The sequence below is a fragment of the Megascapheus bottae genome, unplaced genomic scaffold (genome assembly GCF_031878675.1).
Source record: "Megascapheus bottae isolate mThoBot1 unplaced genomic scaffold, mThoBot2.hap1 HAP1_SCAFFOLD_102, whole genome shotgun sequence".
Lineage (NCBI taxonomy): Eukaryota > Metazoa > Chordata > Mammalia > Rodentia > Geomyidae > Megascapheus > Megascapheus bottae.
The window spans coordinates 604,152-618,656 of NW_028327540.1; positions in this window are offsets into that span (position 1 = coordinate 604,152).

Sequence of the window (14,505 nt, forward strand, 5' to 3'; positions counted from 1 at the left end):
TGTTTGATGTCTCTGTCTGTGTCTCTCTTTCTCTGTCAGGCTCTGTCTGTCTGCCTGTCTGTCTGTCTCTCTCTCTCTGTCTCTGTGTGTGTCTCTCTCTCTGTCTCTCTCTTTCTCTCTCTCTCTTTTGGCGGTAAGACTTTAATTGTGCACCTGGGCAGTGTCCCTGGGCTCTTCAGCTCAAGGCTACAACCTTAAACACCTTGAGCCACAGTGTCACTTCTGGTTTTCTGGTGCTCAATTGGAAGTAACAGTTTCATGGACTTTAGTGTCTGGCCTGGCTTTGAACTGTGATCCTCAGAACCCAACCTTCTGAGATCATTTCCAGCTTTTTTTTTGGTGTAAGTGGTACAGAGTAATTGAACACAGGGCTTTGTGCATACTAGGCAAGCAAACTACCACTAGTGTGCACTCCAGCCTTAGATAAGGGCTTTCTTTTTCTTTTTCTTTTTTTCACTCATGGGGCTTGAACTCTGGGCCTGGATGTTTACCTTAAGCTCTTCAGCTCAAGGCAAGAGCTCTACCACTTGAGGCACATTGTCATTTAGAATTTTCTGGCTTATTTGGAAATAAGATTCTCACAGATTTTTATGCCTGGGCCGTCTTTGAACCTCGATCCTCCAGGGTAGCTAGGATTACCAGGGTGAGCCACCAGTCATGGGCATTAAATTATTATTTTTTGCATGTCCTATGGCTTCAACTCATGGCCAGAGCACTGTCCTAGGGCTTGCTCAAGGATAGCACTTTACTTCAGCCAGCCAACTCCCGGTCCAAATAGGCCACTCTTGAAGCTAGAATTACAGAGATCTGCCATAATACTGGCATGTCGTTATCTAAGTATATAATTTTTCTTCTATTTTTGATGGCTTTTCCTTAGTGTACATATTTCCTACATATTTTATGGAAAACTTCCTTCCCACTGGGGCCATAAGTTAAGCCTAGTGGAAGAGTTCTTGCCGAGCATGAATGAAGACCCAAGTTCAATTCCTCAGCACAACATTGATAAAAAAAGATAAAAGTGGTGCTGTGGCACATGTGATAGAACTTGCGCCTTAAGAATAAACAAAAACAAAAACAAGGATCGTGCTCAGGTCCTCAGTCTAAGCACAGTACTGGCAAAAAAAATTCTGCCCAAAGTAGACATTTAAACTTATTGTACTTTTCAAAAAATTTGTTGTCAAGGTGATATACAAAGAGATTGCTGTTACATATGTAATGAGTACATTTCTTGTAAACACTGTTACCCCCTTCCCCTTTTCTCTTTCCCATCCTCCCTAGTCATAAATTTCATTTACAACAAATATATATGTATTTGCATTCCTGAAAAAAATAGTTTAAAATGTGTTCAAATAAATGATGTAGGTTGATATATTTATCAAAATGGATTACTTGAACTGTAAAATAAACATTCTAGGTAATTTTTCTCATAAAATTGTAGTAATGCTATGAAAATAATAAAAAAGGAATTTTAGTTATTAATTTCTTATGTTTTACCTTTAACATTATTACACTAAGCATACTGTTTATGGTATTAATACAGACAGCATGAAATATGATTATGTTAAAAAAATTAAATGATTAAAAATAGTAAGGTTGGGGGCCAGTAGTTTGGCTTGGTGGCACACACCCTGGACTGGCAAAAAAGAAGTAGGGTTAGATAAAACAGATTTATTTCCAAATGTGTGGAAAATGGTATGATTTCTTGTTTGGCTAGTCCTGGGGCTTGAACTGAGGGACCAGGAAATGTCCTTGGCCACATTTGTTCAAGGGTGGCACTCTGACACCTGAGCCACAGTGCCCCATCTGATTTTTCTGTGTATGCAGTGTCGAGGAATTGAATCAAGGTCTTCTTGTATACTAGGCGAGCACTCTACAACTAGGCCACATTCAAAGCCAAAGCAGATTTTTGATGCTATTGTGGAGTTTTAATTTTCTTAAATATTTGTACAAAGCACAATGGATATATAAACAAACTTGAACTCACAGAACAGGGTCCCACAAAATATTACAGTTACTCTGGCACTTCTCCCGATTGACAAAACACATTTCCAGGCATCTCCTCTGTCCTTAAGCTTTGGTAGCTGACTTGTCTTTCCATGGAGGCCTGGCCTGGATTCCTGGTGATTCCATGCATTTCATAGTTCCCTGTATATCCAGTAAGGTTGTCTTCTATGGGACCAGACCTGTCTGGTTTTTGGCCAACCCAGGACCTATGTGTCTGAGGTCTCACATTATAAGTGGAAAATAAAACACAGTATAATAAGCACAGAAGAACTGCACACCATAATATTAACAATGAGAGTTTAATAGTTAGCAAAGTAAATACAATGAATACTTGACAAGGATCATGAGAGCAAGATAAAGAGATGTCTTTTTAGGAAGGGGACAGGGAAGCTCTAAATCCAGACTGGCCTCCAAGTTGCCTTCAGACAGTAATTATACTTCAGAGTCCTCAGAAGGGTCTCCTTCCTCATGAGAAACAGAATGTCCTTCCTGAGTTAAGAGGGGGATGGATTCTGGTTTGTCGAATGGAGATTGAGTCTCTTTTAGTGAGATGGATGGGTCTGGATATTCTGTGAGGATGGATTCATTTTCCTCCAATGAATCCAGTACTGAGAGTACACTTGCTGCTTCCCATGGGACATTTTCCATGAGCCCAGCGTGTGCCCCTTCAGCTTGCACAATAAGTGGAGTGTTACTCTGACTCAGATGGACTGACTCTGGGTGGAGTGTGAAAGGAAACGGAAGGAAATCTGGCTGCTCTTTTTCTTCCTCCATAGTATCTGCAGGTTCAACTGTGTCACACATGGGGTTCAGAGTAAAGGTATATCCACAGGACTCTAAACCTGTTTGGTAATTTCTACAGAAGGCCCATGCTTTCTGGAGTGCAGTGATGATTCTCAGTCTCCATCAGTCACCAGCTCCATTGGTGGGTTTTTCATCCGGAGTTCAGGATAAGCTCTTCCACGATGACCCAAACCTAAGAATGGAAATAGGTACAGAGTGGACAGAGTGGACTCTGCAAGTTGAAGTGTCACTCAACTTCCATGAGGATCTAATGGAGGAACCTGTAGAACTGGAGTTTGGACTGAACACTGAGGAGGTGTAGGGTCTTTCTAATGAGTGCTTATTCCCGAGTCCTTTCAGAGGACAGACATTACCTGGCTGACACCACCCATAAAGGGCATTTTGCCAAGCTCTGTAGAAGTAAGGGCCAACCAATATCTAGACCACATGGGATTCCTACTCACAGGCTCTGAGGCACCCACACCAGGACTTCTACTTTTTCTTGGTCTTACTGGTCGCACATTCCTCCAGCTGGTCAAAAAGTATGTGTTTAGAAGAGCAGGTCCAAAGCCGGCATGTGGAGCCTCATATAGAGCTTGAGTTGTGTCAGGGTGTGGCAGTTCTTGAACTCGTAGAAATCACTGGGGTAGAAGTCCATTCACATCGTATAGATGGAACACATGATGCTGTGGGCACATTCGGTACAAGGAAAGTGAGAGCCTTCTCTCTCCATCCTGAGCCTTCTACAAAAGCCCCTTTCTTGCAGGATTCTAATGCTGTGGCTGTCCTGCAGAGATGTGCACTTATGTGCTGGGAGGGGGGTAAGAGACACTCGAGAACAGGATGACTTTTACACCCCACTTCCAGAAGCTTCTGAGAGAGGCCTCTATGCATCTGTCCAAAGTAAACGCACCTTAAATTAACTAAGTAAATGCTCTAAATAAATCAATAAGTGAATGCTCTAAATAAAGATCTAAATGCTCATTTCTCTAATCTTAGCCACCCAGCAGGTTGAGCTCTGAAGATCAAGTGGAAAGCCAGTCTAGTCAGTAAAATTCTAAAGGCACTTGTCTTCAATTAGGCAGAAAAAAGCCAGAACTTGACCTATGACTCAAATGGTACAGTGCTAATTTTTGAACACAAAAGGAATGGCATTTAGACCTGGGTTCAGATTCAAGTGGCAGCACTGGACCAGGTTCTAACAGGCAAAGCTATCACAATCCCTCCCTGATGGCTCAAACGTGATTCAGCCACCAGCTTTTCCTCTGACTCCAGTATTTCACAGGCCTCCGCCATTAGTACTGACACCTCATTGCTTACAGGGAAATGGGATTTCCTAGTATGTCACCTAGGTTAGGGCTGCAGTTGGGAGCCACTTACTCATGCTGAAATCCAACTTCTCAGTAAGCACACTGTTGAGACTCCAGTAGCTTGTGAGGGAAATGAAATGGCATGGTGTCCCAGTCATAATAAAGTAGTTTGTGCACTTGTATCATGCTTAGCTCCACTGTGAACACCCCAGTGAACCAAACAGGCTCAGAGAGGAGCCAAGTATTCCAAGACTTGGCCAGCAGGGGTGAGCAAACCTGGGTTTGGAGGGGGAACACTCACTTTTTCAAGAGAATTTCCAGCAACTACTACATTGTCCTCCACTATTTGAAATTGTACAGGAAGTTTCCCACATAAAGTAGATCACCTTTCTGGTAGGCAGGGATCAGCTTTGTCAGCAGCATCTCCAACAGGCCTTCCTCCAGGTTCCGTAGGTTACAAGGCCCATTCAGAGTCTGAGCTTACATACCATCACACTATGTTGGCGAAACAGTGGATATTTCAAACGTAGGAATGGGACCACACTTCACACTGAGGAACTGGAATAGAGTAGATTGGAAATGACACACTCTAATCACAGTAGAGTCACTTGAAAGCACACAAGAAGGTTGTAGTGTGTGGGCAGGATGATGGGTTCAAATAGGTTTCCTCTCAATATACCTCATCTGAGTTGCCCTGGAGTTTCCTGGCTTTCTTCCTAGAGAAATGCCTGATATACTGGAATTTTGGCTTGGCACTGATCCAGCATCAACTTCTTCAAGTGAGACATCCATATCTCTCATGCCTGAGATCCGAGCCTCCTGACCTTTGGCAACAGCACAGCAACATCTTTCTGGTTCCTGAGCCACAGGCCAAGGGAGCTGGCTTGAGCTGGTTGTCACATACAGTGGCTTGGTTACCAGGGTTCCATATTCTGTTCCATGGTGAGGGAGGTAGGGTCACCTTTCAAGGCGCAATGACCAAAGCTCCTTGCTCACAGAAGAGCTCCCCAAAGACATACTGGAGGCTGAATCTCCCTTCCCACCTCACATATGGATGTAGTAAACAGCACACCTTTTTGTTCAAATCCCAAGTCATTAACTAGGCGTAAGTGCTAGCCTGGTCTCAGGCTCCAGGAGCCTTTCTTAGGTAAGATCCAAACTTAAATGTCACTATTCCCCTTACCCTTCACAAGACATTTTGCTTCACAGTGCCTTCTCAGCTTGCATTTTGCCTCTTGCACATTTTTTGCTAGTCCTGGGACTTGACCTCAGAGCCTGACCATTGTTCTTATGCTTTCTTTAGGCTATAGCTGTCCCACCAAGCCACAGCACCACTTCCAGCGTTTTCTATGTATATGGTACTGCAGAATCAAACCGGAGTCATTTTGTGTGGTAGCCCAGCACTCTACAAATAGATGAAACACCCAGGCCATCTTGCACATATTTTTCACCTCAATATACTAGGACGTTGTTAGGTTTATGTATCCTAATCAATTTTTCTTCCTGATGAATATCTGTGCTGTCATCTGTAAAAATGCAAGTGGGAAAATCACAGAAGCATTGGTGACATAAAAAAAAGTCTTACAGACATAGATAAGTGTTCATTCTTTGAAGGAAAAAGGATATTTTGATATGATGATGACTATTTATAAATACTTTATCTGGGTTTAGAGTTTGGCCCAGTGGTAGAGTGCTTGCCTAGCATCCATGAAGATCTAGGTTTAAGTCCTTAATATCACACAGATATAAAAATCCATATGGCAAAGAAAAACAGATTTTATTACTTGCTATTACTGGGCTTCCAGTTCACCACATATAGAACCCATACTCCAACACTTTTCTTAGAAGGACTGATGACTTTTAAATATTCTCTAGTTTTAAATTTCTAGTTCCATCTCTCTTTCTTTTATATATTTCCCTTCCTCACATACTTCCCTTTTTTACCTTCCTTCTTTCCTTCCTGGCCTTGAACTCAAGACCTGGAGCTTTTTCTTAGCTTTTCTTTGGTCAAGGTAGCACTCTAGCTCTTGAGCCACAGCTCTACTTCAATCTTTGTTCTTGCTCTAAACTGGGAGTATGAGTCTCATGCATTTTTCCCTTTGCTGGGTTGGTTTTAAACCACAATACTAAGATCAGGATCCTGAATATGCCTCGGATTACAGGTATTACCTAATCAAAACAAATTCCTGATTTCTTTTTTAGACATAATTAGTTCTTTCAGGTGAGCCACCAGCCACTCATGCAAGAGCATTGCAGGATCCCAGCATTCATCTTGTCTCCAGTCTTATTCCATCCATCTCACAATGGTCATCTAAAACACCCTGCTGCATGCCTGAAGTTGCAAGGAACGTTCTCAATGCCATGAGAAGCCCCCTTAAGCTCTGCCTCAGACATGCCCAGCCCCCATCCCACTTCCACATGAGCATTTGTTCAGGAGAATTTTCCTGAGTACATCATCATCTTTTCCTCACCATTCAAATTTCATCTTTGGAGTCATTTCTCCCAGACAAAGAGGAACATGATCCATGGTTTGATAGCAGCTCCAGCTTCATAGTCCCAGCCACCAACACCCCCCCTTACCCTGCCAGACACCTGAATTCAAGAACAATGTTTTCACTACCCCTGACTCTTATCAAATGTTTTAACTTATACAGTGCATTAAAATAATTTTACTAAATGGAATAAACACATGGCATCAAGCTTCAGAATCTTTGCACCTGAACTTTTAGTGAATCACAGACACACCAGCATTTCTCTAGCCAACAGAAATCTTAGCTTTGAGATTTCAGCATTCCTGGTATCCAAGTTTGGATGTGCTAACACAGCCCTTAATGGGGCACTTCAATCACACAATCCCACAACAATCAATGTCATTTGACATTCACTGGTAGGTGGTGCTAGGAAAAAGACTGATGTGCCAACTCCATGCTGGCTTGACCTATGCTATCTTCAAACCTGGAGCAAGTGGGGCTCCTCTCTCCATGACACCTTTTGTGTACTACCCCAGGAGGACCTTTACCTTGAGACAAAATTTTGAAGACTATCTCTACCAGCAAAGATTCCAGTGAGATGTGCCTACATGGATAAAGCTAAAATCTCACTAAAGTGAGGTTGTTGGCAGTGCTGGAGCCTGAACTCAGGGCCTGGGCACTAAGCATTTGTACTCAAGACTAGCCCTTTACCACTTGAGCCCAAACTCCATTCCCAGCTGTTTTTATTTTTGGTAGTAAGAATCTATCAGACTTTCCTGTTCTAGGTGACTTGGAACTTCCATACTCAGATCTCAGCCTCCTGACCAGCCTGGATTAAAAGTGTGGATCAGCCATGCGCCACACCTGAGGACTTCTGCCAGCACATTTTTCCCAAAAATTGGAAGAGGAAGATGAGGGAGGGTTGGGGTCATCCTGCCCTGCATGTGAAGGAGAGCATCAGCGCCTGAACTTCATTCCCTGTTGTAGGCTGCTGGAGGAAAAGGAAGCAAATAGGCACAGGCTGGCAGCAGATGCCACAGAACAACTTGTGACCAAGACTCCCAGAGCAGACCTCAGAATCGATGACAGAGTTGGATCTACCCAGTAACAGAGGCAGTGGTGACACCTGAAACTGCGCGTTTGAGCCTTTGCTGCTAGTAAACAAGGCCACCTATGTCTCAATGAGAAAGGTGAGATTTTGGTGGAGAAGTTGAGATTAAACATCATGTATCATGCAAGAAGACAGACTATAAGGGGTCTTTTATTATTCCAAGTGAAATTTTGGATTTCCTCTTCTGTTTCTTTAAAGAATGACATTGGGATATTGATGAATCTCGCACTGAATTTGTAGATAGTTCTTATCAAGATTGCCATTATTACAATATTACTTCTTCCAAACCAGGAGCATAGGTTTTTGCATTTCCTCAGTTCTGCGTTAATTTCCTTCTCCAGGGTTTATAGTTCCATCAAAAAGGTACTTTACATTCTAAGTTAATTCCTAGGTATTTATTTTCTTTGATAGCAAAATGAGTTGCTATCCTGATTCTTGCCTCATTCCTCTCATTTGTTGGCATATAGGAAGGCAGTTGACATTGAGGGTTAATTTTATACCCTGCTACCTTACCAAAGTTTTATATCAGCTCAAGCAGCTTTGGAGTAGAGTCTATAGGGTTCTTTAAATACAGAATCATGTCATCTGTAAGGAGAGAAAGTTTCAGTTCCTCTTTCCCTTTTCCTCCTCACTCCAGTTAGAATGGCCAAGATCCAGAAATCTAATAACGTATGCTGGAGGGGATGTGGCCAGGAGGGATCACTACTACACTGCTGGTGGGATTGCAAACTCGTTCAACCAGTATGGAAAGCACTATGGCAGTATCCCAAAAAGACTAAACATAGAGCTCCCCTGTGATCCAGCAATTTCACTACTTGCCAATCGGCCAGATAGGACATACTAAATTCACTAGAACAATAACATTTATCACAGCACTATTTACTATAGCAAAGGTATGGAACCAACCCAGATGCCCATCAGTAGATGAGTAGATCAAATATGCTATTTTTACACAATGGAATTCTGTGCTTCTGTCAGAAAGAATGACATAGATAAATTTGTCAAGAAATAGAAAGACTGTAAAGTTTAGAAATTAGTTTCTGTCTCCTTCTCTCTCTCCTTCTCTATCTCTGTAAAATTTAGACGTTCCTGTTTCTCTCTCTCTCTCTCTCTCTCTCTCTCTCTCTCTCTCTCTCTCTCTCTCTCTCTCTCTCTCTCTCTCTGTCTCTCTGTCTCTCTCTCTCTCTGTCTCTCTCCAATCCTTAGGCTTGAACTCAGGGCCTGAGCTACTTTTGCTCAAGGTTAGCACTCTACCATTTGAACCACAGTGCTGCTTCTGGCTTGCTCTTTTCATGTAGTATTGAGGAATCTAACCCAGGCCTTCATCCTTGATAGGTTAGCACTCTACCTTCAAGCCACACAGTCAGCTTTTAGAGGTTTCTGACAAAGGTTTTCCTACATGCTATTATTTCTTCTGTGAGTGCTCTTAATGCTTGCTGAAGGTTGACTTTGTTTAGAAGACTTACCCTAATGCTCCCATATACAGAGATTCTATATATAGCTAAACGTTTTTCATTACTCAGAATTTCTCTATTGTGTATGTTCTGAAATGTACTGAAGACTGACTTCTGATTAAAAGTCATTGCACATTTGTTGTATTCATTAGTTTTCTTTTCTTCTATGGGAATCAGGTTTGTGATGAACACAGAAGTATGCCTTCCAGGTCAAACACTTTCCACATTTGTAATATTCATAAGGTTTTTCTCTACTATGTGCATTTTATAATTAGTCATGCGTTCATGATGGATTTTTCATATTCTTATATTCATACGATTTTTATCCTGTGTCTGTGTGGTATCATGCAAACTCAACTATGAGTTCTTCAAAAAAATTTCCCTTTCATTTTATTCATAGGATTCTATCCTGTGGGTGTTTAGTGATAAATCTTGACTTGTCCCTTCTGGGGAAAAGACTGAACATTTGCTACATTCATTAAGGGTTTTATCTTGTGTTGGTTCTGTGACACAAGCTGAGTTTTCTTCCACAGACTAAAAAGTCTTTCCTATTTATTACATTGCTAAGGCTTCTCATATGTGTGAACTCTCTTACGCTTCCTGAAGGGTAAATACTGCACAAAATACATTCAACTTTGGTTATATTCCTAAGGTTTCTAATATGTGTGAATTCTGTTATGCCTCCTGTAATGTGACTTCCATCTGAAGGTCTTACCACATTTGATGCACTCGTACAGTTTCTCTCCTGTGTGTGTTCTCTGATGCAATTTGAGGGAAGACTTCCATTTGAAAGACATTCCACATCGGTTACATTCATAAGGTTTTTCTCCTGTTTGAATTGTCTTATGCATGTTGCGGTTTGGCTTCTTTGTGAAGGACTTTCCACATATGTTACACTCATAAGGTGTTTCTCCTGAGTATATTCTCTGATGAACATGGACTTTTACCTTCCATTTGAAAGACTTTCCGCATTCACTACATACATAAGTTTTCTCTCCTGTGTGTGTTCTATTATGCCCATCAAGATATGACTTCCACTTGAAGGTCTTTCCACATTTGTTGCACACATAAGGTTTCTCTCCTGTGTGTGTTCTTTGATGCAATTTGAGGGAAGATTTCTGTCGGAAAGACTTTACACATTGGTTACATTCATAAGGTTTCACTCCTGTGTGTATTCTCTGATGAACACGAAGTTTTCCCTTCCCTTGGAAAGACTTTCCACATTCATTACACTTATAAGATTTCTCTCCTGTGTGTGTTATTTGATGAACTCGAAGGTGTATCTTCTGGGTGAAAGACTTTTCACATTTGTTACATTCATAAGGTTTCTCTTCTGTGTGTCTTCTCTGGTGCAAAGTGAGGTATGATTTCAGTCTAAAAGTCTTCCCACATTTATCCCATTCATAAGATTTCTCTTCTGTGTGAGATCTCTGATGTGTGCTGAGAGCTGAATTCTGGGCAGAAATTGTATTACGTTCCTCATATTCATAAGGTTAGTCTTCTCTTGGAGATCGAGGTTGGAGCGTCAGGTCTGACTTCTCAGAAATTAATTTTCACACTTGATGTACGCATCACATATCTCAGGATATTTGCTCTGAGGTATTGTAAGGCGTATTTCATTACTGAAAGATTTCTCACATTCACTACATGTATGAGGAGTCTCTCCTGTGTACATTTTTGGATGTGTAGTTATGGTCGGTGTTAAGTACAATATTTTTCATCACACAGTACATTTAGCAGTTTTCCTCCCTCCCTGAAGAATTTCTTGGGCAGGGAGAACAGAATTATGATACTGCAGATCTTTTGGACTGTCACAATCATGAATAAAATGCTCTGAATATCCGATGGATTTTTTAAGAACAGGAGACATACGAGATCTATATGCAGCATGCATCTCATCAGGCTTAGGAGACAGAAGTATGTTCTGACACTTAATGAACTCCTCAGTCCTCACCCCTAAGTTGTTACCGTTATTACTAATCAGCTCTGGATTATGTGTAGAGCTCAAATTTAAAGTTGTTGCTAATCTCACGTTTTCCTCCACTTCGATACTACTTGCAAGTGCTACTTCACAAAGACATTCATGTGGACTTTCCTGGCAGGTCTTGAACACATTTTCCATTACCTGGACATCTAAAATGAGTCATAGAAAAAAAGACACAAACATACATGAGATACAAATATTCCTTACTGTAAAGGTAATGACTTTACTTTCCCATCCTAAGTGTTAGATATTTTAAAATATAAAAGTGGAAATTGATTTGTGAGAAATATATGCTTTTCTCCCTAACATATTAAGAAAATGATATTTTACAATGACCAATAATGTTTTTCTGTGTTTTAGTTCTCTTTTTATATCACAGGAAATATTTATTGAAATTACCCATCTATGTATTGCTACAGTTTTAAGCTGAGTACTACCTATAATATACCTGCAGCTGTTTTTTTTCAAATACTGTTTTGTTTATACATTGAGGAATAGTTGCCTTTCTTTAATTTTTGAGAAATAATCTAAATATTGTGCTGTTTTGCATCTTTTTTAAACTTTCTTTTCTTTTCTTTTCTTTTTTTTTTGTAGTTCATAGGCCTCGGCCCTGTCCCTGAACACTTCAGCAGAAGACTATAACCCCTATCCTTGAGCTATAGCCCCACTTCCTCTTTTCTAGAGTTAACTACAGATAAGAGTCTCAGGTCCTGAGTAGCAGATAGGATTACCTTACCCAGTTTCAATGCTGTTTGCTTATTAACCATTAAGTGAGGAACACGAATTTTTTCTAGATTCAGCGACCACAAGTTTGGTTTATATGTCTGTTTGCCTTGATCCAAGCAAGAAAGATTCTTGAGAGTAAGAACTTACACCTATATCCCTTCAGTTTACAACTTGTCACTAAAGTCTCAATTTAGGTATTTGTGGGAATTTTGAAATTTGTTTCTTTCCATTTGAAGTCTTATAAAAATTCCTTTTCTAACACTCCTGTCCCTTAGAACCATGGAAGACCAGAAAATCCCCAGCTCATTGTCTAGTTAATTTTCTTATGTTGATTGAAACTTTGTTGTTTTGTTTTTTCCTTCCATTCCTGGGTTTGAACTTAGGACCTAACCACTGTCCTTGGGTTTTCTCAAGACTAGAACCCTACCAATGAAGTCATTACTTCTTGCTTTTTCTATGTATGTGGTAATAAGGAATCAAACCTGTGTCTTTGTGCATGCTAGGCAAGCACTCTACCACTGGGCTCAATTTCTGGTGGAAAGGTCTGGTTCTGAATACCAGTCTCTTCCTACCAGCAAAAAGATATTATCCTTATCAGAGAATAATGCCCTGACTTATTCCTTGTTTGGTCAATCATTTATAGTCTTAGTTTTAAAGAAATGAAATATCATTCATTCATTCTTTCTTCCTTTCTTTCTTTCTTCCTTTCCTTCCTTCCCTCTTTCTTCCCTCTTTCTTCTTTCTTTCTTTCTTTGTTTCTTTCTTTCTTTCTTTCTTTCTTTCTTGTTTTGCGGTCATGGGACTTGAATTCTAGACCTGGCTGTTCTTCCTGAGCTCTTCAGCTCAAGAATACTGCCCTACGTTTTTAGACTCAACTCCACTTCTCATTTTCTATTGGTTCATTGGAGAGAAGAGTCTAAGTTGTTTTTGTGATAGGTCAGTCTTTGAACCTTGATCCTCAGATCTCAGCCTCCTAAGTAGCTAGGATTACAGGCATGAGCCACGGGCTCATGGCTTTCTCATTTTATTTTGTTTCACAGTTATTTCTACAGAGAAATCCAACTTTAACTCTACTGCCACTTAGAATTCATCATATCACCCTATGATTCTTGGTGCCGGGGGTTTGGGCTAGCATGCACAAAGACCTGGTTCAGTTCCTTGGTACTACATACAAAGAAAAAGCCAGAAGTGGTGCGATGACTCAAGAAGTAGAGAGCTAGCCTTGAGAAAACCCAAGGACCATGCTCAGGCCCTGAGACCAAGCATAGGATTGGGAAAAGAAAATGATTCTTGATTCATTCACAAAGAATTCCATAGGTTCCACACAGGATTTAGGGTAACTAAGAATATTATTGCTCAGTACATCACAACATGAACTTACCAATGGGGCTCAGGCTCCAACATCAATATGAAGATGTATTCACTCACCTGTGATATTCTTGTCAGAGGAATTTCCTATCCAGAGATCTGCACAGTGCTCTAGCTTGTCAATTAATACAGGTTTGGGAACACAGGGCCCTGTAAATTAGAAACAGTAGAGAATTATTGCTTATGCTGTGTCATCATTGCTTTAAGTTCGCAGACATCCTACTCACAAGTTATCTATTAAATCTTTTCTCTCATTTCTCACTGGCTCCATGGTTGACTTTTCCCCAGCTCTGGATTCATTTTGTATGGCATAAACTTAGCTGGCTTGACAAGGCTAGAAAAATACCAGGTTGAGTCCCAGCTCCACTTACATGCATAGGTCTTCATGCATGCTAGGCAAGCACTCAACCACAAAGTCAAACTCTTGACACTCCACTAACATTTTTGAGGGGTTACTTGGAGTTATAGAGTTTCATGGCAATTTTTATGCCATTGCTGGCTTCAAATTAGAATTCTTAGATTTCTTCCTTCTGAATATTTTAAGATTACAGGCATGAAACATTGCACCTAGTGCCAGGTTTCCATTATAAACTCACTGTTTAGTGATTTGTAGATCCTATTTCCAATAATGATATATATTCTATTCTGGATGGTTTATCCACTTACAATTACTGTGTAAGTTTGGAATGTCGTCTCCATTAGAGGAAACATAATTTAGAACTGTTGTCAAAGTATCCTGAAGGTATCCTGAAGAATGAGTACAAAAGTACCTTAGGTTTTCTTTAGAAAGTAATGATACTTCTCAGGGCCTGGAATCTTTCATTTAAATAGTATTGAAAGTTTGATAAACATTCACGTATCTGCAAAATAACAAGGCACTTGGCCTTGCAAGTGAATTTGACTTTTGCTCACCTAAGGACACCAGGTTGCTGTAGGTCTCCAGCATTACATCTCTGTACAGGGTCCTCTGAGCATTGTCCAGCTGCTGCCACTCCTCCCAGCTGAAATCCACAGCTACATCATCAAATGACACCAGCTTCTGGAATGGCACATTTTCATCAAGTTATTAGCACTGAGTTATAAACACACCATGTCTGGAATTTTATTCTTTTTTTGTTGGAATTGTATTCCTTTACTTAAATGTTTAGACTTACATGAAATATTGACCTGAAAAGCTTATGGATGGTTCCTAGGCCCAGAGTTCAAGTCCCAAGGCCCACAAAAAAATAAAAAGGCAAGCCAGTTGTTGGTGGCTCACGCCTCTCACCCTAGCTACTCAGGAGACTGAGATCTG